General features: G+C 40.9%; 1 protein-coding gene and 2 pseudogenes across 3 annotated transcripts in view; 2 read left to right on the top strand and 1 right to left on the bottom strand.

The window, feature by feature from the left end:
- The window catches only part of GINS3 (GINS complex subunit 3), a 115,129-nt gene that overhangs the window by 13,690 nt on the left and 79,170 nt on the right, over positions 1-22,269 (bottom strand). Inside the window, exons 2-7 of one of the 3 annotated variants that reach the window (XM_054455111.2) lie at positions 21,636-21,875; positions 7,005-7,070; positions 5,054-5,137; positions 4,265-4,516; positions 2,906-3,043; positions 2,230-2,369 (exon numbers count right to left, since the gene is read on the bottom strand). The gene's annotated coding sequence lies outside the window, so the exon portion shown is untranslated. Of the gene's footprint in view, positions 1-2,229; positions 2,370-2,905; positions 3,044-4,264; positions 4,517-5,053; positions 5,138-7,004; positions 7,071-21,635; positions 21,876-22,269 lie in introns of those variants that run through there. The other 2 variants (XM_054455113.2, XM_054455112.2) reach the window with 2 other exon arrangements.
- LOC129016475 (U6 spliceosomal RNA) lies at positions 5,118-5,218 on the top strand (annotated as a pseudogene).
- Positions 11,493-11,593, top strand: LOC129016474 (U6 spliceosomal RNA; annotated as a pseudogene).

Here is a 22,269-nt window from a genome sequence, read left to right as displayed (position 1 = left end):
AAAAGTCATAGCCTCCAAAGAACACATAGGCTTTAGATGAGCAAAACCTCAATCAGCTTTACATCTGTTCTTTTGAATACCAGTGCTTTCTAAATTTCTTTCATTGAGTGGGGAGGTTGTGGTGCAAGTGACAGAAATGCAAATCTGGGGGTGGGGAGAAAAAGAAGAAATATGAAAAACTGTACACATGGTTCATTGAAAGAAAAAAGAAATGTATTGGGCGCCATCCTTCCAGTTGCTTGGTCAGGTCAAAATTTGGGGGTTATCCTTGATCTCCTCCCCTAACCCTTACACTTTGTAATGGCCCGTCAGCTAAATGGCCCATCAGCAAATGTTGACTTAACATTCATATTTCTAGAATCTGACCATTTCTCATCATTCTGGTTTAAGCCACCATCATCTCTTGCTTGAATTTTTGCGTTAGCTCTCTAGTCTCCTTGCTTTTGCCCATGACCTCCCTATTGTTCCTTAAGCACCCCAGACACACTTGGTCCTCAGTGCTTTGCATTGTCTGTTCCACTACCTGAATTGTGTTTCTCTTGGATTTCCACATGGCTTGTCCCTTTCAGGTCTTTACTTAAAAGTCACTGTCTCGATGAGGTCTTCCCTGGCCACCCTATCTAAAATTTAAACTATTTAACAAAATTTTAACAACTCACACACTTGATGTCCCCTGCTATGGTTTGACTGTATCCCCCAAAATTCATGCGTTGGAAACTTAATCCCCAATACAATAATGTTGGGATGTGAGTTCTAATGGGAAGTGTTTAGATCATGAGGGCTTTACCCTCAAGAATGGATTGATGCCATTATAGAAAGGGATTGGGGGAGTGGGTTCTCTCTACACATGCCATGTGAGGACACAGAATTTGTCCCCCTATTGGCCCTTCTGACTTCCACCATGTGAGGACAGCAAGAAGGCCCTCATCAGTCGCTGGTGCCTTGATCTTGGACTTCCCAGCCTCCAGAATTAGAAGAGAATAAATTTCTGTTCTTTAGAAATTACCCAGTCTCAGCTATTCTGTTACAGCAGCACAGAATGGACTAAGACACCCCCTTTTCCCTTCAGTACTGATCAGTCTCTAACTATATATTTTACTTATCTTGTTTATTTTACTTTATTATTTTTCTTTTGAGGAGTTTCTCCCTTGTTGCCCAGGCTGGAGTGCAATGGCACAATCTCTGCTCACTGCAACCTCCACCACCAGGGTTCAAGTGATTCTCCTGCCTCAGCCTCCCGAGTAGCTGGGATTACAGGCATCAGCCACCATGCCCCGCTAACTTGTATTTTTAGTAGAGATGGGGTTTCACCATGTTGGCCAGGCTGGTCTCGAACTCCTGACCTCAAGTGATCTGCCCACCTCGGCCTCCCAAAGTGCTGGCATTACTGGTGTGAGCCACCTTGCCCGGCCTTTTATCTTGTTTATTGTCTGTCACCTCTACTAAAACATTAGCTCCATGAGGGTGGGGATATTTTTTAGTCTCTTTTTCACTGCTGTATCCCCACTGCCTAGTATGTATTAGGCACTTTGTAAATATTTATTGAGTGATTTAGTGTCTCTTTATTTAGAGCAGTGATATTAAATTTCCTTTAAAACATTAAGTAAATAATAGTACAGATGATATGTAAATATTAGAGTGGTTACAAAATGTAGCAGTAAAACACTGAAAATACTAAGTTAAAGTGACTAAAAAATAATTCGCCGGGCGCGTTGGCTCATGCCTGTAATTCCAGCATTTTGGGAGGCTGAGGCGGGTAGATCACAAGGTCAGGAGTTCAAGATCAGCCTGGCCAGCCTGGTGAAACCCCTCTCTACTAAATATACAAAAAATTAGCCGAGCATGGTAGTGCGCACCTGTAGTCCCAGCTACTCGGGAGGCTGAGGCAGGAGAATTGCTTGAACCCGGCAGGCGGAGGTTGCAGTGAGCTGAGGTCATGTCACTGCACTCCATCCTGGGCCACAGAGGGAGACTCTGTCTCAAAAAAAAAAAAAAAAAAAAAAAAAAAAAAAAAAAAAAAAAGATTGCCAAGGTACGTGTTAATCACAATATAATTCTGTAGATCCATGCATGAGCTTAAGTCATTAATATGATGAAAGTTCATTGATTGGGCTCCAGTAATGTAGATTTTGTTGAGTTTTGGTAGAACTGTACTGAATTTTACCTTTATATCAACTATAAAAAAGGAATGCTTAAGCAAATAAAATTTTAAATGGCTTAGTTCCCTACCTATGAAGAATTTCCAGCAGCCGTTTCTACTCAATTGCTGTGTTACTTCAGGAAGCCAACAGGCCTGAGTAGGGCCCAATTTTTACCACTTTAATTGGCTTTGTAACTTTGGGTGAGTTACCTCTCAGAAGCTTCTGTATCTGTAAAATGGAGAAAATGATAGTAGCTCACAGAGTTGTGGCGCAGGTGGGACAAATAAGCTAATACACAGTTGGCCCTTGAACAATGAGAAGGTCAGGGCACTGACCCCTACACAGTCAAAAATCTACATATAACATTTTAAATTAAAAAAATTATTTTTAAAATTTTTATAGAGGTGGGATCTTGCTATGTTGCCCAGGCTGGTCTCGAATGCCTGGCCTCAAGCAATCCTCCTACCTCAGCCTCCCAAAGTGCTGGGATTATAGGTGTGAGCCACTGCACCTGGCTTACATATAACTTTTGACTTCCCAAAAACTTAGCTACTACTAGCCTGCTGTTGACCAGAAGCCTTATTGATAACAGTTGATTAACAGATATTTTGCATGTTATATGTATTATATACAGAAGCCTTACTAAACAGTTGATTAACAGATTTTTTGCATGTTATATGTATTATATACCGTATTCTTACAATAAAGTAAGCCAAATAAAAGAAAATGTGAAGAAAACCATAAGGAAGAGGAAATACATTTACTATTCATTGAGTGGAAGTGAGTCATGATAAAGGCCTTCATCCTTGTCGTCTTCTTGTTGTGTAGACTGAGAAGGAGGAAGAAGAGGAAGGATTGATCTTGCTATCTCAGGGGTAGCCAAGGGAGAAGAAGTGGAGGATCTGCAAGGGGAGGCAGGAGAGTCAGACACATATGGTATAATTTTTTTTTTTTTTGAAATGGAGTCTCGCTCTGTTGCCCAGGCTGGGGTGCAGTGGCACAATCTCGGCTCACTGCAAGCTCCGCCTCCCGGGTTCACGCCATTCTCCTGCCTCAGCCTCTGGAGTAGCTGGGACTACAGGCGCCTGCCACCACGCCTGGCTAATTTTTTGTATTTTTAGTACAGACAGGGTTTCACTGTGGTCTCGATCTCCTGACCTTGTGATTTGCCCACCTCGGCCTCCCAAAGTGCTGGGATTGCAGGCATGAGCCACCGCATCCGGCCTAACCTTTGTATTTTTAGTAGAGACGGGGTTTTACCATGTTGGTAAGGCTGGTCTCAAACTCCTGACCTCATTATCCGCCCGCCTTGGCCTCCCAAAGTGCTGCGATTACAGGCGTGAGCCACCATGCCCGGCCCATGGTATAACTTTTATTGAAAAAAGCTTCACGTATAAGTGGGGACTCATGCAGTTCAAATCAACCAGTGTTATTCAAGGGTCAGCTGTACACACAGCACTGAGCTCAGGGCCTAGCCCACAATAAGAGCTCAATCAATGTCCTTCTTATCATCATTATTCATATGTTTGTTTAGTGCTGCATCCTCAGCACCTCAGAGAATACCTGGCACATAGCAAGCACTCAAGGAACATTTGTTAAATAGCTGTCATTATTGATGATCATCCTTGGTCTAGGCTTGGCTACACTTGTCTCCCCTTCAATTCCAGTTACCAAATATACCTGAAGCTGATAAAGTATTGTTCTCCAACTTTTTCCTGCAAAAAATCAGGTGGAATTTATCTCCTATGAGATCAAATTATTACAGTTTTTTGTGTGTTTTGAAATTACAGTACCATGTTTGAAATCTTACTATGTAAGATTAATAGATCTAAATCATTGGAGTTCATTTTTACATAATTTAAATGTTCTTTTAGTTGAGCTATTTCTTGAGCACTGCTCCAAAACGCCTTCCATGAGATCAAAATAAATTGATGGGCATGATGCGACCTTGTGTGTGGGTAGCACCAATTTTAGATTCTTCCCACAGTCTTCAGCAGCACTAACAGGAATTGTTAACCCATCTTATATATTGAGAGATATTGCATGTGTGTGTATGTGCGTGTGTGTGTGTGTCCCTCTTAACTTGCAAAGAAGTAGCGATTGCATCATTATAAGAGAGGTACCTGTTAATTCAACTTCATCAGGCAGGGCTGGTTTCTCTGAGGCCTCTCTCCTTGCATGCAGATGGCTGTTGTCTCGCTGCGTGCTCACATGGCTGTTCCTCTGTGTGCATGCATCCTTGGAGTCTTTCTCTTCTTCTAAAACACTGGTCATATTGGATTGGAGCTCCACCCTTATGATCTCATTTAACCTTAATTACCATTTTAAAGGACTCTGTATCCAAATTTGGTCACATTAAAGGTTAGGGCTTCAAACTATAAGTGTTGAGGGGACACAAAACACAGTTCATAACTATCTCGTCTCTATCTTCATGTTCTGAAACTTTTTTAAAGTTTATTTTTGAATTTTGAATTGGCAAATAATAATGATATATATACATACATATACATATATATGTATAGTGCAATGTGATAACTTGATACATGTGATATTTCTTCATCGTTGCCTTGAGACATAGTTTCCCAAGAGCAAAGGTTGGCTAGAGAGGTCTGACTGAAAACAAGCACACACACTACCTCCCTACTTCCTGCCTCAAATCTCCTTACACAATACATTCTGTCTGTCAGTGGGCATTTGATATGTACATATGAAACCCACAAAAACAGGAACACAATAAAGAGGGCCACCAGAAGACCAGAAGGGTACAGGAATTCCTGCAGGATAGAAAGCAGACAGATCCGATTGACAGAAAACCTGGAGCAAAGATGAACACAGCTTAACCAAAGGTAGGCAAATGACTACTAAGGAAGTGAGAGCAGTTTAGGGATATTCCCAGCTTAGTCAACAGATACCTGGAGCAGCAGCAGGTGCTGGCACAAGAGATGGAAGAGCTGTATTCACAAGAGCCAGGTCAGGACTTGCTTCCACCGTACAAACTAAAATGGGAAGGATAACGCGATGATTAGCACAGCCCCTGTACTAGAATGACATGAATTTGTGAGGAATTTTGCATTTTTCATAGTACCACCCCACAAATCCCATACAAATCACAAAGATCACAAAGGTGAAAATGTACATTTTTACAGTGGAGAGATCTGGGGTCACCACTCTATGCAAACAATGAAACCTAACCTGTTAATAACAGGATGACCTGACATGACGTACTTACAGATATCATGCAGTATGTATACTGAATCACCTAGGAAGTATTTGTGCCTAAATATTTAACCTGAATCCAATTAAGCATCAAAACCTAATTTTACATGGAATATGAAGGTAAGGGAGGGGGATTTGAGAAGAAGTTCAATGTCACCAAGAGGAAACAAGCACACAAAATCAGAATGTATTTTACAAGGGCAATGCTAGTAAAATACTATCTCAGGGAATCCATAACTGTAAGACCCTTGTTAATGACCTCAGAAAGACTTAGGATGGTGCTTTGCGCTCTCTTAGTTACACAAAGAGCTAAGAATCTAAAGGGCATGCCTCCTAGCACCTCTCAGCTAGACAGCAATGCTTCGAGGACTCCTGAGGGTGTAACTGTACAGCAGCTTCACAGGGAGCCCAAGAAGGGCAGATCTCAAAGAGCCCAGTCTGATGTCACAATGGGATAAGACTTCGGCAGAGTCTTGGAAAGGGGTGCATGTTTTGCATGTGAGAGAAAGGCAAATTATCGGTGGCCAGAGGGCAGACCATGGCAGTTTTAAAAACAGGCCGGATATGGTGGCTTATGCCTAATAATCCTAGCATTTTGTGAGGCAGAGGTGGGAGGATCGCTTGAGCCCTGGAGTTTGAGAACAGCCTGGGCAACATGGTGAGATCCTGTCTCTACAAAAAATCCAAAAATTAGCCAGGTATGGTGGTGTGTGTGCCTGTAGTCCCAGCTACTTGGGAGGCTGAGGTGGGAGGATCGCCTGACCCCAGAAGGTTGAGGCTGCAGTGAGCTGTGACTGTGCCACTGCGTTCCAGCCTGGGTGACAGAAAAACAACAACAAAAAACCCAAAAATCAAAAACATAGCTGCAAATTCTCTGAATCTGGGTGGGCTTTGTCACAGAGCATAATGGGAGCGACAACAGAGCCTGATGGAAGTGATGCTGTGTGACTCCTGATACTGGGTCATAAAAAGTAATGCAGCTCCTGTCCTGTTCAGAGTCAGGAGTCAGGATGTAAGAAAACTGACCACTCTGAGGCCATGCTAGCCAGGGAGGCTACATGGACATGCTCTGGTGGCCAGTCCCAGCTAATCACAGCCTTCCTGCCATCCCAACCAAAGTCTCAGACATAAGTGTACAGAAGCCATCTTGGAGCCTCCAGACCAGTTCATATGACAAGTGGATACCACCAAGTCACCCTGTCAATGTCATGTGAAAAAGAAGAATTGCTTAACTGGGCTCTGCCTGAATTCACGATCGACAAAATTGTAAAATATAATAAATAATCCTTTTAGACCAATAAAGTTTTGGAGTGTTTTTTTCCTTAAATCTTTATATAGACTTCTAGAACAGAATTTGGCTCTCCAAAAAGTCAATGTCATGGGTGGGGGATGGGGAAAATGGGGGGGGGTGGTGTCTGTTTAAAGTGCTGTAACAATCAAATGCAAGGATTTGGCCTTGATTGGCTTCTGGTTCAAAAAAGTAGATTACAGGTACTTTGGGGACAACTGAGGAGACTTGCACACAGACCATTACATAGTATTTTTAGGAAATTACTGTGAATTATGTATTAGCCTGTTTTTGCACTGCTATAAATAACTTCCCTGAGACTGGATAATTTATAAAGGAAAGAGGTTTAATTGACTCACAGTTGTGCATGGCTGGGGAGGCCTCAGGAAACTTACAATCATGACAGAGGGGGAAGCAGTCACCTTCTTCACAAGGCAGCAGGAGGGAGAAGAGAGAAGGAAAAAACTGTCACTTTTCACACCATCAGATCTTGTGAGAACTCACTCACTATCATGAGAGCAGCATGGGGGAAAACTGCCCCCATGATCCAATCACCTCCCTTCCTTGACCCATGGGGATTACAATTCAAGATGAGATTTGGGTGGGGACATAGAGCCAAACCATATCAATTATGTTAGATATGATCATGGTTTTATGGTCATGTAGAAAAATGTCTATTTGTAGGAGATACTGGTGTATATAGGTCAAGTGTCATTATGATTGCAACTTACTTTACAATGGATCAGCAAAACAATTATACACACACACGTACATGAAGCAAATATAGCAAAAAGCTAACAACTATTTGAATCTAGGTACTAAGTATACACATGTTCACTATGCCAGCCTTTCAACTTTTCTGTGGGTGAAGATTTTCATAATAAAAAGCTGAGAAAAAAAGATCAGAGAAAATTAACTCATAAAAATGTTTCCAAATTCAGTAGTCATGAAGACAATGTAAATTAAAACCCAAATTCAATACCACCCACCAGAATGGCTAAAATGAAAAGGACAGAAAAGCGTTGGCAAGGCTGTGAATCAAGTGGAACCTCCTCACGGAAGTGTAAAATGGTCCAACCACTGTGGAAAACTGTTGGCTGTGGCTACTAAAGCCAACATATGTAAACATATTGCATAATTATTATAGAGGTACTTGTTCATCCAAGTTTTGTTTTTCTGTGTTTTCAATCCCACAAAATTACCCTTTCCTACCATTCCTATATTTTCAGATTTTTCTGATAACTTGATAAGTAATTTATTCCCTGGCCTGATAGTGGGTTTCTCTCAGTCCAAATGAATGGGGTGGTGAGCAGATTCATTAGTTTGAGGAGAAAATGGGGGAAACAGCTTTTATTTACTCATCAAGATGTTTAGGTGCCTATTAGATGCATTGGGGCTGCAAACCTGTACATAAAGATGAGTATGATATGTCCTGGACTGTTAGGGAGGTCAGTCAGCACCCAGGGGAGAACCTGGTAACATGAGGTGACAAAAGCAACAATAGGCGGGTGTAGTGGCTCCTGCCTATAATCCCAGAACTTTGGGAGGCTGAGGCAGAAGGATCACTTGAGCCCAGGAGTTTGGGACCAACCTGGGCAACATAGCAAGATCCCATCTATAAAAATAATTTTTTAATAAAATTATCTGAGTGTGGTGATGCATGCCTGTAGTAGCAGCTGCTCAGGAGGTTGAGGTGGGAGGACCACTTGAACCCAGGAGGTTGAGGCTGCAATGAGCTGTGAACATGCCACACCACTACACTTCAGCTTGGGCAACAGAGCAAGACTTTAAAAAAAAGCAATGATAGAGCCATGTCCAAAATGTATGGAGGTTCAGAAGGCATGGTGAATTCTCAGCTGGATGTAAGAGGGGTTTACAATGTTTTAGAGGAAGGATCATCAGAATAGGGCCTTAGAGTATGAATAGGACTTTCCAGGCCCAAGGATCAACATCAAGCAAAGATGTGGGATTGTGCAAGTTCAGGACAAAGCATCTCTCCTTTCAAACCAGTCCCTCTTTTTGCTTTGCATTTCCTGGTTAATGGCTCCACCATCTACCCAATGACCTGTATCTATGAGACTGATGCGCTGCCTACTGTGCTAAAGAAGCAACTAACCTGTATCTTTATATGGCAAGTAACATAAAAATCCAATTTGAACTGGCTTAAAGAATAAGGGGGTTTCTAGGCTTTATAACAGGAGAGTCAAGGACTTCATGGTTGGTTGATCCAGTAGCCCAAGGATACCACTGGGGATCTATCCATGCTTTGGTCTGCTTAAGGTCAGCTCCAGTCTATGGCTTATTTTCCTGGGGCCTTGGGTCACAAGATGGTTGCCAATTAAGTCAGGTCTATCCACCTCCCTGTTCTTGTCAAGTGGGAAAGGGAACTTCAGTCCCAGTATTCCAATAAAGAGTTCTGGCATTCACTGATTGGCAGATTTAGATCACATTGTCACTCCTGAACCAAAAACTACAGTGACAGCCATGGAATGTGCTAATTAGTGTAAGTCAGTCCAGGCCCATCTCTAAAGCTAAGGCAGAGTTCAGTTTCTCCAAAGCACATGGGCTGTACAACAAGAGAGGTTGGGAGATTGTGTTGAGTGACAATCTGGAAGCTCTTAGGAAGAAGGAAGCTGGGTAGAAAACAAATAACTGTTCATTGCAGTTACTACATGCAATGAACAAATAAATGTTCATTTCGATTACTAGCTGCAATTCAGGAGCCTGGGAAGAATTTGGTATTTCTTACTCTCTTACCTCCCCACATCCAACCAGTCAACAAATTCTGCTGATTCTACCTTCTTGTTATTATATTATCTGCCCAACTGCCTTTGTTCAAGCCATCATAATTTCTCACTCATGCGCTTAAAATGCCTTCTAATTGGTGTCCCTGCCTCTACTGTCTCCTCGCTCCGGAGTTCCTTTGGACAACTCTGATAGTGATCTTCCTACTCCCAGGTTCTGATCCTGTTACTCCCCTGCTTATGACCCAAATGGCTTCCCACTGGTTACAGAATAAATTCTGAATTCCTGGATAAGTCAATTCCTGGGGGTCACGTCTTTCATGTTACATGTATTAGTCTGCTAGAGTCATAACAACGTATCACAGACTGAGTGGCTTAACAACAGAAATTAGTTTTCCCACAGTTCTGGAGGCTGGAAGTCCAATATCAAGGTGTCCACAGGGTTTGTTTCTGGTGAGGCCTCCCATCTTGGCTTGCAGATGGCCACCTTCTCGCTCCATCCTCACATAACCTTTCCTCTGTGCATGCTCTTCCATGGAGTCTCTTTCTCTTCTTTTAAGACACCAGTCACGTTGGGTTAGGGCTCCACCCTTATGATGTCATTTAACCTTAATTACCTTTTTAAGGATGCTATCTCCAAATATAGTCATTGGGAATTAGGGCTTCAAACTATGAATTTAGGGAGAGCATAATATAATCCATAACAACCGGGTTTCTATCTTCATCCTCTGATATTTATTTTTTATTTAATTTAAATTAAATTTATTTTTTTGAGACGGAGTCTCACTCCATCACCAAGGCTGGAGTGCAGTGGTGCACTCTGCTCACTGCAACTTCCACCACCTGGGTTCAAGCGATTCTCCTGCCTCAGCCTCCCAAGTAGCTGGGACTACAGGTGCATGTCACCACACCCAGCTATTTTTTTTTTTTGTATTTTTAGTAGAGACAGGGTTTCACCATGTTGGCCAGGCTGGTCTTGAGCTCCTGACCTCAAATGATCCACCTGTCTCGGCCTCCCAAAGTGCTGGGATTACAGGCATGAGCCACCATACCTGGCCCTTTTTAAAATTTTTAATTGACAAATAATAATGGTGTATATTTATGGGATACAATGTAATGATTTGATACATGTGACACTTCCTCATTTCTGCCCTGGGATATAGTTTCTCAAAAGCAAAGGTTGGCCAGAGATGTCTGACTGAACACAAGCACATACACTACCTCCCTACTTCCTGCCTCAAATCTCCTTACACAACACATTCTGTCTCTCTGTGAGTATTTCCTATGTACACATGAAACCCACAAAAACACATGAACAAAATAAAGAGGGCCACCAGAAGACAAGAAGGATACAGGAATTTCTGGAGGATAGAGAGCAGGTGAGATCTGATTGACAGCAAATCTGGAGCAAAGATGAACACGGCTTAACCAAAGGTAGGCAAAATGACCACCAAGGAGTGGGAGCCGTTCAGGGATATTTTAAGCCTAAGTCAACAGACATCTGGAGCAGGAGCAGGTGCTGGCACAAGAGATAGAAGAGCTGTATTTGAAGTTGTCCTCACAGGGTTAACAAGAGTTCTGGACAGAAATATAGTTATAATTAAGCATTAGTCAGGCTGCAATTTGACTCTTTTCCTTGTAGCCAAAATTCATGGAGCACTAGATATTGATCATTTGTATCCCCATTGTTTCTACAGATGAAATTTCTGATGTTAGAATCATAAGGGTTTTGTTTAAGAATGACTTAAATAGATTCTTAATTCTAGTGGAGTAGCTGGTGCCAACCAGTTCAAAGATCCCACAGAGGAACCCAATCAATGTACAGATACAGTTTCTTTATCTCCCTGCCCCATGATGTCACCCTGGACTCGCTGACCTATTGACCATCTCCACACTTTGGCCCATTCCAAAACCCTTGACATCCCTAGCCCCAAACTCCTCAGGGAGACAGATTTGGGATTTTCTCCTGTCTTATTATTTGGCGGCCCTATGATTAAACCTCTTTCTCTGCTGCAACACAACGTCTTAGCATATTGACTTACCACGTGCATCAGGCAAAAAACCGATTACAGTTACAAATTCACGAGAGCCAGGGCAGGACATGCATGCTTCCATAGCACAGACTAAAATTGGAAGGACGCCAATTGGATTAGCATGGTCCCTGCACAAGGATGACATGAATTTTTGAAGCATTTCGTATTTTTCCTGGTATCACCCCACAAATTCCATGACAATCACAAGGAAGAAAATGTACATTTTTACAATGGAGAGGCCTGGGGGTCACCACCATATGCAAGCGATGGAACCTAACGTATTAATAGTAGGACAACCTGACATGATATACCTATAGATATCATGCAGTATAATGTATTCAAAATCACCTACAAAGTATTCTTGCCAAAATATTCAACCTTAATCAAATCAAGCCTCTAGACCCAATTTTGCAGGAAATATGGAGGTGAGGGAAGGGGATTTGAAAAAAGTTAAATGACACCAAGAGGAAACAAGAAGACAAAATCAGAATGGGGAACATTCTGCAAGAGTAATACTAGGAAAATAGTCTCAGGAAGTCCAGTACCTAACTGTAAGACCCTTGTTAATGGCCTCAGAAAGACTTAAAATGGTGCTTTTTGTGTGTCCTCTTAGTTATATCCAAAATTCCTGAAGAATCCAAAGGGCATGCCTCTTAGCCCATGTCAGCTAGACAGTAACACTTCTAAGACTTCTACAGCAGCCTCACGGGGAGCCCATGATAAAGAACGGCGGATCTCAAATGGTCTGAGCCTGGTGTCCTAATGGAATGAGAGTCTGGAGGAATCTTGGAAAAAGGTGTTTGTTTTGCATGTGAGAAAAAGGCAAATTATTTGTGACTGAAGAACAGATCACTGCAGCTTTAAAAATGTAGCTGCAAATTCTTTGCATCTGGGTGGGCTTTGTGACTGCTTCAAACAACAGAGCCTGATGGAAGTGACACTGTGTGACTCCTGATACTGGGTCATAAAAGGTAGCGTGGCTCCTGTTCTGGTCTCCAAAACACTCGTCCTCAGAGCCAGGAGACAGGATGTAAGGAAACTGACAATTCTGAGGCCATGCTAGCCAGAGAGGCTACATGGACATGCTCTGGTGGACAGTCCCAGCTGATCATAGCCTTCCTGCCATCCCAACCAAGGTCTTGGACATGAGTGTGCAGAAGCCATCTTGGAGCCTCCAGACCAGTCTATATGACAAGTGGATACCACCAAGTGACCCTGTCAATGTCATGTGAAAAAGAAGAATCACTTGACTGGGCCCTGCCTGATTATGATCGACAAAATTGTAAAATATAATAAAATAATTGTTTTAAGCCACTAAGGTTTTGGGGTTTTAAAAAATTTTATATAGATAACTGGAACAGAATTTGGCTCTCCAAAAAACCAATGTCATGGGTGGGAGGTGGGGAAAATGAGGGATCTGTTAAAAGTGCTATAACAGTCAAATGCAAGGATTTGGCCTTGATTAGCTTCTGGTTCAAAAAAGTAGATTACAGGTACTTTGGGGACAACTGAGGAGACTTGCACACAGACTGTTACATAGTATTTTAAGGAAATTATTGTTAATTGTGTTATATATGATCATGGTTTTATGGTTATGTAGAAAAATATCTATTTCTAGGAGATACTGGTGTAATTATGAGTCAAGTGTAATTATGATTGCAACTTCCTTTACAATGGATCAGCAAAACAATTATATATATGTATGTGTGTGTATATATATATATATATATATACACACACACGCACAAGAAGCAAATATAGCAAAAGGCTAACAATTGTTTAAATCTAGGTACTAAGTATATGCATTTTCATTATGCCAGCCTTTCAACTTTTCTGTGTTTTAAGATTTTCATAATAAAAAGCTGAGAAAAAAAGAGCATAGAAAATTTGACTCATAAAAATGCCTCCAACTTCATTAGTCATGAAGAAAATTTAAATTAAAACCCAAATGCAATACCACCCACAAGAATGGCTAAAATGAAAAGGACAGAAAAGCGTTGGCAAGGCTGTGAATCAAGTGGAACACCCTCACAGAAGTGTAAAATGGTCCAATCACTGTAGAAAACTGTTGGCCATATCTTCTAAAGCCAACATGTAGCTACCCTATGACCCAACAACTCCCATTCCAAAAGAAGTCCATACATATGTTCATCAAAATATATGAGTAAGTACTACTAACAATAGCCTCAAGCTGAAAACTACCCAAATGTACATCAACAGGAAAAGGAATAGATAAATGTTTTTGTTCATAAAATGGAATGCTATACATCAACAAGCATGAAGAAACCACAACCACACAGAACAAGGTGGATTAATCTCACAAACACGCTACATGAAAGAAGTCAGATATGAAAGAATGATTCCATTGATAATATTTTAATAAAGTAGAGATAATATTTTAATCAAATAATATTTAATAAACCTACAGTAATAGATGTTAAGGCAATGATTACCCTTGGAGGTGCAGTGACTGGAAGGAGATGCAAGTCCCCCAGTTGTTCTGTTTCTTGATCTTGGTGCTGGTTATAAGGATGTGTTAACTTTGAGCAACTTTCCAATATATGCTACATTTTAATACAAAGTTAAGAAAAATAAAAGAAGAAGATCTTCTCCCACATATGCTGACTCAGAAGTTGTCATTACCTTCCCCACCCCCACCACCAGGATAAAGCCTTGAGTAGAGGTCTCTGAAATGGGACTTCTGAAACTGGGACCAAAGAAGGAGGGAGATATTTCAGGTAAGTTACAATGACCCTGAGAGCTCCTCTCACTCAGAAGGCAAACATATTATCCTTTCCTAATTTAGTGGTCTGTCATTAGGAGACCCAATATTTACTTTTGAACTACAAAATAGATAAATGATAGATGGACTGATATAGACAGATATTCAATTACAACTTCCAATGATAAGTATTAATAGATACCTAAGAATTATCAACAGTTGGGAAACACAACACACACACAAAAGCATCAAACTCAACAAATAGGAAAATGAGTATCCAAAAAACAGAATTCATAAAGCAATCAAGACTTTAAAATAATTATAATTAATATTATCAGAGAGAAGAAACTGCTAATAAATAAACCACTCTCTTTTTGGAAATTAAAAATATTAAAAATATTATCACCACCATAAAATAAACCCTCCACAACTTAATAGGTAGGGTACATAGCAGAATAGACTCAGCTGAAAATGAGCTAAAAGATCAAGTTGAGAGATTTTCCAACCTCCTGAATAGCTGGGATTACAAGCGTGTATCACCATGTCTGGCTAATTTTTGTATTTTTGGTAGAGATGGGGTTTCATCATGTTGGCCAGGCTGGTCTTGAACTCCTGGACTCAAGTGATCTGCCTGCCTTTGCCTCCCAAAGTGCTGGGATTACAGGCGTGAGCCACCGCACCTGGCCATTCCCCCCGAGTGTTGACGAAATCTTTTGAGACTGGGGACCATGTCTTTTTTCATCTTTGATTCTCCAGTTTGTGGCAGGGTGCTTAGCCCTTAGTAGTTATTCAATAGGTGTTGAATGAGTCATCTAGAGCAGTCAAATTCAGAGACAGAATGTGGAATGATGGTGGCTAGGGGATGGGTGGTGGAGGGGAGAATGGGGAATTATTTTTTAGGGAGTACAGAGTTTCAGCTTGGGAAGATTAAAAAGTCCTAGAGAAGGATGTTAGTAATAGTTGTACAATGTGAATGTACTTAATGCCACTGAACTCTACTCTTAAAATGGTTAAAATGGTAAATTTTATGTTATGCATCTTTTTACCACCATTACATTTTTTAAAAATGTTGAATAAATGATGGTGTGACAGGCAGAATAATTGTTCTCCCCAAAGATGTCCGAGTCATAGTTCCTGGAACCTGGGAATCTATTATGTTACCCATCAAAGGATAATTAAGGTTACAGATGGAATTAAAGTTGCTAATCAGTTGAGTTTGAGGTGAAGAGATTATACCGGGTCATTTGTGTCAGCCCAATGGACTCACACTGATTCTTCTAAGTGAAAGAGGGAGGCAAGAGCAGAAGACAGGGGTTTGGAGATGCAACATTGCTGGATTTGAAGATAGAGGAAGGGCCATGACCCAAGGAATGTAGGTGGCCTCTAGAAGGTGGAAACAGCAAGGAAATGGATTATCCAGAATCACGCAGCTCTGCTGACACCGTGATTTTAGCCCAGTGAGACCCATCTCAGACTTTTGCCCCCTAGAACTGTAAGATAATAAATTTATATAGTTGTAAACCACTAAGTGGGTGATAATTTGTTATTGCAATAATAAGAAATGAATACAAATGGCAATGACATGATTAGAAAAAGTTTTTATGTATAAGAACATTCCATTTTTATTATTATGAACTACTTCAGGCACACCAAAAAGGCATATTTATCTGAATGCCTATATATCCAGGTCTGCACAACACACAAAGAGTAAGCAATTAAAATGCAAACCTGACTCTTTTCTCCTTAAAACCATCAATCGTCCCTGCAGCCTGCAGGAGAGAGCCTAAATCTTTGCTTCTAACTGGGCTCCTGCCTACAGCTTTGGCCTAATCCTCTGCCTGCCCCTCTGGAAATGCTGAATTTCTGGCATTCTCACTCAAGTTTATTCATGCAGTTCCCTCTGCCTGGAGTGCCTTCACTCCTCAGCTCAGATGTTCTCTCCTCCTCAAGGCATTCTCTAACCTCCAGCTTCAACTAAATTCCTCTTCTCTCTATACTGTAGATACAGCATCTGCTCTAGATTGTTATCCTAGTACTTACTGCAATACAATGAAGTTATTTCAACTCTGTTGCTACACTGCAAGCTCCTTGAAGACAGGAGCAGTACTAGCATTTGGGGACTGTTTGCTAAAATGTCTCAACTGAAGCATTCCCTAGATACTTAAAAGAAATGTGAAATGAGCCCAATTTTGTTTTAAAAACACAGCCTGAAGAATTTGGTTGAATAAAAAATAGTAATATTATCTAACTTTGATACATAAAAAGATAATATAGTACTTTTCTATTTTTACAAAGCCACTTTTTAGTTCTATAAATTTGGTTTCATTTTAAGCAAAGTTTAAACTTATCTCAAAATTTAGCAACTATAACCAGAATATATTCTTTTTTCACCTTTCAGGCTAGCAATGATATTTAAAGTTTGAGAAGACAATATATTGGATAGGATTATAAATTGAGTCAAACTCTTTGGAGGGCAATTCAGCACTGTCAAAATGTTAAGTGAATATACTCTTTGATGCAGCAATTCTATTTCTAGAATTTTTTTCTGTAACACCCTGCACATGTGTGAAAAGATATGTATAAGGATATTCATTGAAGCATTGTTTCTAATAGCAAAAGATTGAAATCAACTAAAGGCCTATCAATAGGACACTAGCAAAATAAATTTTGGTGATTTTACTATGGAACACTACAAAGCCATTAAAAACATGAGGTTGATCTAAGTTGCTGTTCTGATATGACCCCCAGGTAATATATTAAGTGAGAAAAAACACTGTGATAAGTAAGAAAAAGAAATAGAAAGCATACAGTTTGAGAAGAAATAAAACTGTTCCTATTTGTAGGAGAAATAGTGACAACGCCAAATGCTGGTGAGGATGCAAAGAAACTGGATTGCTGATGGGAACATAAAATGGTACAATCACTCTGGAAAACAGATTGGTAATTTCTTATAAAATTAAATATGCAATTACTATATGACCTAGTAATTGTACTCTTGGGCATTAATCCCAGAGAAATGAGAACTTATGTTCATGCAAAAACTTGTACATGAATGCTCCTGGAAACTTTATTCATAATAATCCAAATCTGGAAACAACCTAGATGTCCTTCAACAGGTTGATGGCTAAACAAACTGTAGTACATTCATATCATGGAATATTATTCATCAATAAAAAGGAATAAGCTATTGCATGACTAATAGTTGTGCATTTATTATGCAACAACTTGGATGAATCTCCAGGAAATTGTGTTGGGAGAAAAAAAAGCCAATACCAAAAGATAATACACTGCATATTTTAATTTATATAACATTTCTGAAAAGACAAAATTTCGGAAATGGAGAATAGATTGGTGGTTTCCAGGGGGTTCAGGATGGGGGAAGGGACAGGGAAAAGCTGGGTATGGTTATAAAAGGGAAACATAAGAGATCCCTATTGGGATGGAACTGTTCTGAACTTTGACTGTGGTGGTGGATCCCAAACCTACGCATATGATAAAATTGTATAAAGATAAGTACATATATAAAAGAGTACCAGTAAAAGTGGGGAAATCTGAATAAGGTCAATGGATTATATCAACGTCAATATCCTGGTTGTGATATTGTACAACAGTTTTGCAAGATGTTACCATTGGGGGAAACTGGATAAAGAGTACCCAGGTCTCCCTATATTACAGTGAGTCCTTGAGTTACAATGGTTTGATACTATTTTTCCAACTTTACCATGCTGTGAAAGTGATACCTATTTAGTAGAAACCTACTTCAAATTTTGAATCTTGATCCTTTCTCGGGCTAGTGATATGCAGTATGATACTCTCTTTTGATGCTGGGCAAGGGGGAGTGAGCCGCAGCTCCCAGTCAGCTGTGCCACCATGAGGGTAACTAACCAATATTCTACAGGGTCTTGTCTTGCCAGATGATTTTGCCCAAATGTAGGCTAATGTAACTGCTCTAAGCATGTTTAAGGTAGGCTAGGCTAAGCCATGATGTTTAGTAGGTTAGGTGTATTAAAAGCATTTCTGACTTATTATATTTTCAACTCATGATGGGTCTACTGCGATGTAACCCCATCATAAGTCTACGAGTGTCTATATTTCTTTTTTTTCTTTTTTTTTTTTTTTTTGAGATGGAGTCTCGCTCCGTCGCCCAGGCTGGAGTGCAGTGGCACAATCTCGGCTCACTGCAAGCTCTGCCTCCCAGGTTCACGCCATTCTCCTGCCTCAGCCTCCCGAGTAGCTGGGACTACAGATGCCCACCGCCACGCCCAGCTAATTTTTTGTATTTTTAGTAGAGATGCGGTTTCACCGTATTAGCCAGGATGGTCTTGATCTCCTGACCTCGTGATACACCTGCCTTGGCCTCCCAAAGTACTGGGATTACAGGCGTGAGCCACTGCACCTGGCCAAGTGTCTGTATTTCTTATATTTGCAATATGAACCAACAAATACCTTTAAAAGTTTAATTTAAAAAATCAAGGTACAGAACAATGTGTGTAGCATACTACTACTTCTGTAAAAACGGGGGCTATATATTTATAACTGTGCTTGTATTAGCATATACTATTTCTAGAAATCTATTAATAAAAATGGTAATAGTGGCTTCCTCTAGGGAGGAGAACTAAGAACCTGAGGGTCAAGGGAGGAGGGAGACTTACTTTCCACTGTATTTTTTTTTTGCATGGTTTAACTTTTAAAACCTGTGCATGTATTGTTTTTACATTTAAAACTCGAAAAAACTGTAAAGCAAATGTGAAATTTAAATAATTTTTTGTAATGAATGCAAAGATGAGAGCTTACAAACCATCAGTTTATGTACCACAGTGATCCTACGCCCCTTTCGGTGGGGGACATCAGGGCTTTAATAGTAGGAGAAGGAACAGAACCCAGGCTAGTGCCAGCAATATGTACCTACCTCAGAAGGCCACCTGAATCTCCTGATTAATAAGTTTGGGGTGGGAAGGGGTGTCACTGTACCCCATGAAGTGACAAAGCACGGTTCCCCAACATTCTGCTACTGGATGTATAGATGGCTCTGTGACTCCACTATAAATCACCATGATTGAGCTCCAGGGGAGCTTTTATCTTCTGAAATATCATTACACATAATTTAAATTTTTAAATCATTAATTTCTGAAATATCATTACACATAATTTAAATTTTTAAATCATTAATCAGCCCAGCCACATAGGTGTTCTTATGCATTAACGTGTTGAGCTGGAGGGTGTGCTGTAGGTAAAGCAGACTCACGCTTCAGCAGGAATCAGGAATGCCCCCTGACAATTCTGATCCCTTGAAGTGAAGCTACTTATAGCTGTCTGATCCTGAGAAACAGGCCCGGTTGCCTGTTTGCTTTATTTATGACGATCAATATCACATCACTATCACTGAGTTCTTTCAACTTCCTTACAGCTTATCCTGTTCACCTAATATTTGTTGGTGAAACCTCTTTTTAGGAGATAAAGGTTTTTACTTAATGAAAATAGAAAAATTAACTAAAGAGTCTATAAAAATACGCTTAAAAAAATCCTGCATCCCACACTATCTCCATAAACGCAAGACAATGTAATGCAGTTGAAATTTAAAATGTGAGACTTAAAGTACAGAAAGTATAGTTTGATTCCATGCTAAACAGATTAAGCATGTATTTTAGAAAAAAGACACTTTTTCCCTCCACCCATCTCCAATGCCATGAAAGATCTAAAATATTTCAGACCTGAAATATGCTCAAATCTGTCAGCACTAGCAGTTGGAAAAGCAATGCAAATAGAACATTACACCTCCCCAAAACCTACTGTTCTCATTCTTACCACACAACAAACCTCGTTACAGACCATGAAAAACAGACGCCTTGTCAATTGTACTGATGCTAATACCAAAAAAAAAAAAAAAAGTGTTTAATGCCAGAAACTGAGCAATCTGTTTTCTTGTAAGCAATGCAGTGTGAAAAAAATATATAGAAAACTGGTACATTTGGCAGCTAGCGCATTTAAGAAATAGTGCACAAAAAACAGGAGGACTGGGCACGGTGGCTCATGCCTATAATCCAAGCACTTTGGGAGGGGGAGGCGGGTGAATACTTGAGCCCAGGAATTCGAGACCAGCCTGGGCAACATGGTGAAACCCCACCTCTATTTTTAAAAAATTAGCTGGGTGTGTGGCGCACACCTGTAGTACAAAAAACTCGGGAGGCTAAGATGGAAGGATTGCTTGAGCCTGGGAAGTTGAGGCTGCAGTGAGCTGTGATCACGCCACTGCACTCCAGCCTGGGCAATAGAGTGAGATCTTGTCTCAAAAAAACAAAAAACAAAAAAACAGGAGAGAAGAAACAGATCTCTGATTTACTGAAAAATGCATGATTTTTATAAGGTCTCTTGTGAATGGAAAACCTTCCCAGCTTTGTAGGAGTTAGATCATTGACGCACCTTGGTATTTAAGAATAAGGCCAGGCTTAGGCAAAACTGAATCCTGTGGACTGTGAGGATGTGTGTGTGTGAGAGGGTACTATGTTCAGTGTCCCATTTGGATAATGAATTCTGTCACTGAGAATTGGCTGCTCCATTAAAGATCTCTGATAACCGCCCCTCTTTAGCCTGCTTAATTCTCAGAGGCTGTGTGGGAAGAGTCATCTTTCCTGGGACACCAAAATCATGCCCTGTGCATGTGGAGTTTTCCTGGTGATGATGCCCTTGGCTGCTTGTGCTGGTGTCCTGGTTTTGGGGATGCTAGCTGGGTCTATGTGTGGGAAGAGTCATCTTTCCTGGGACACCAAAATCATGCCCTGTGCAGGTGGAGTTTCCCTGGTGATAATGCCCTTGGCTGCTTGTGCTGTGTCCTGGTTTTGGGGATGCTAGATGGGTCTATGTCTGGGATGACCAACTGTCCCAGTTTGCTCAGGACTGAGAAGTTTCTTGGGACACAAGACTTTTAGTGTTAAAATTGAGCCGTTCCCACCCACAATAGCCTAAAAGGCAGAACTAACTCAAGGGTCCATTGATGAATAAATGAGCAAACAAAATGTGGAATATTATTCAGCTTGCAAAAGGAAAGAAATTCTGACACATGCTACAACATAGAGGAACCCCGAGGACATTATGCTACATGAAATAAGCCAGTCACAAAAGGACAAATGCTATATGATTCCACCTATAGGAGGTACTTAGAGTAGTCAGATTTATAGAGGCAGAGAGGAGATGGTTGCCAGGGGCTGGGGAGAGGGGAAATGGGGAATTAGTGTATAATGTGTGCAGTTTTAGTTTGGAAAGATGAAAAGTTCTAGAGATTGATGGTGGTGATGTTTGCACAATGACACCACAGACCAGCATGCTTGAAAGCCATTAGAATGATAAATGTTATGACATATACGTTTCACTACTATTAAAAATTTAAACCTAGTCCCAGGCAAACTGGGACAGTTGGCCACTCATGTCTTACACCTGCCTGCCTTTTCTCCTCCATCCCTCCAACAGATAGATATAACTCGGGATGCTGCTTACTCAGTGTGGTCTCATCTGTGGCAGATTTCATGGTCTCAGCTCCCGTTATACGAAAGGGCAGGTTCTGAAGCATGGAATTCCACTTTCCCTCTAGCCCTGGACACAGCTGATTGGATGGGCAAACCCCTGTTCCAAGCAGAGCACAACTCATGGGCTTGGCTTGAAAGGATGAACTGAACCAATCAGAGTCCTCCCTTGAATACTGGTTGACACAAAGTACAGTTGCAGCTGACATGGACACTGGAGTGGAGAAACAGAAACAGGTTAGTGTGGTGGCTCACACCTGTAATCCCAGCACTTTGGGAGGCCGAGGGGGGCAGATCATCTGAGGTCAGGAGTTTTAGACCAGCCTGGCCAACATGGCGAAACCCCGTCTCTACTAAAAATACAAAAATTAGCCAGGCATGGTAGTGGGTGCCTGTAATCCAGCTACTTAGGAGGCTGAAGCAGGAGAATCACTTGAGCCCAGGAGGAGGAGGTTGCAGTGAGCCGAGATCGCAGGACTGCACTCCAGCCTGGGTGACAGGGTGAGACCCCATCTCCAAAAAAAAAAAAGATACAGTGGCTCAGGAAATATCCCTGTCATAGGTTTAGCAAAGCATAGAAAAGACTCTGGTGGTAACACGTAGTGTAT

Source organism: Pongo pygmaeus, chromosome 18 (assembly GCF_028885625.2).
Source record: "Pongo pygmaeus isolate AG05252 chromosome 18, NHGRI_mPonPyg2-v2.0_pri, whole genome shotgun sequence".
NCBI lineage: Eukaryota > Metazoa > Chordata > Mammalia > Primates > Hominidae > Pongo > Pongo pygmaeus.
This window is presented reverse-complemented; position numbering and strand designations above follow the sequence as displayed.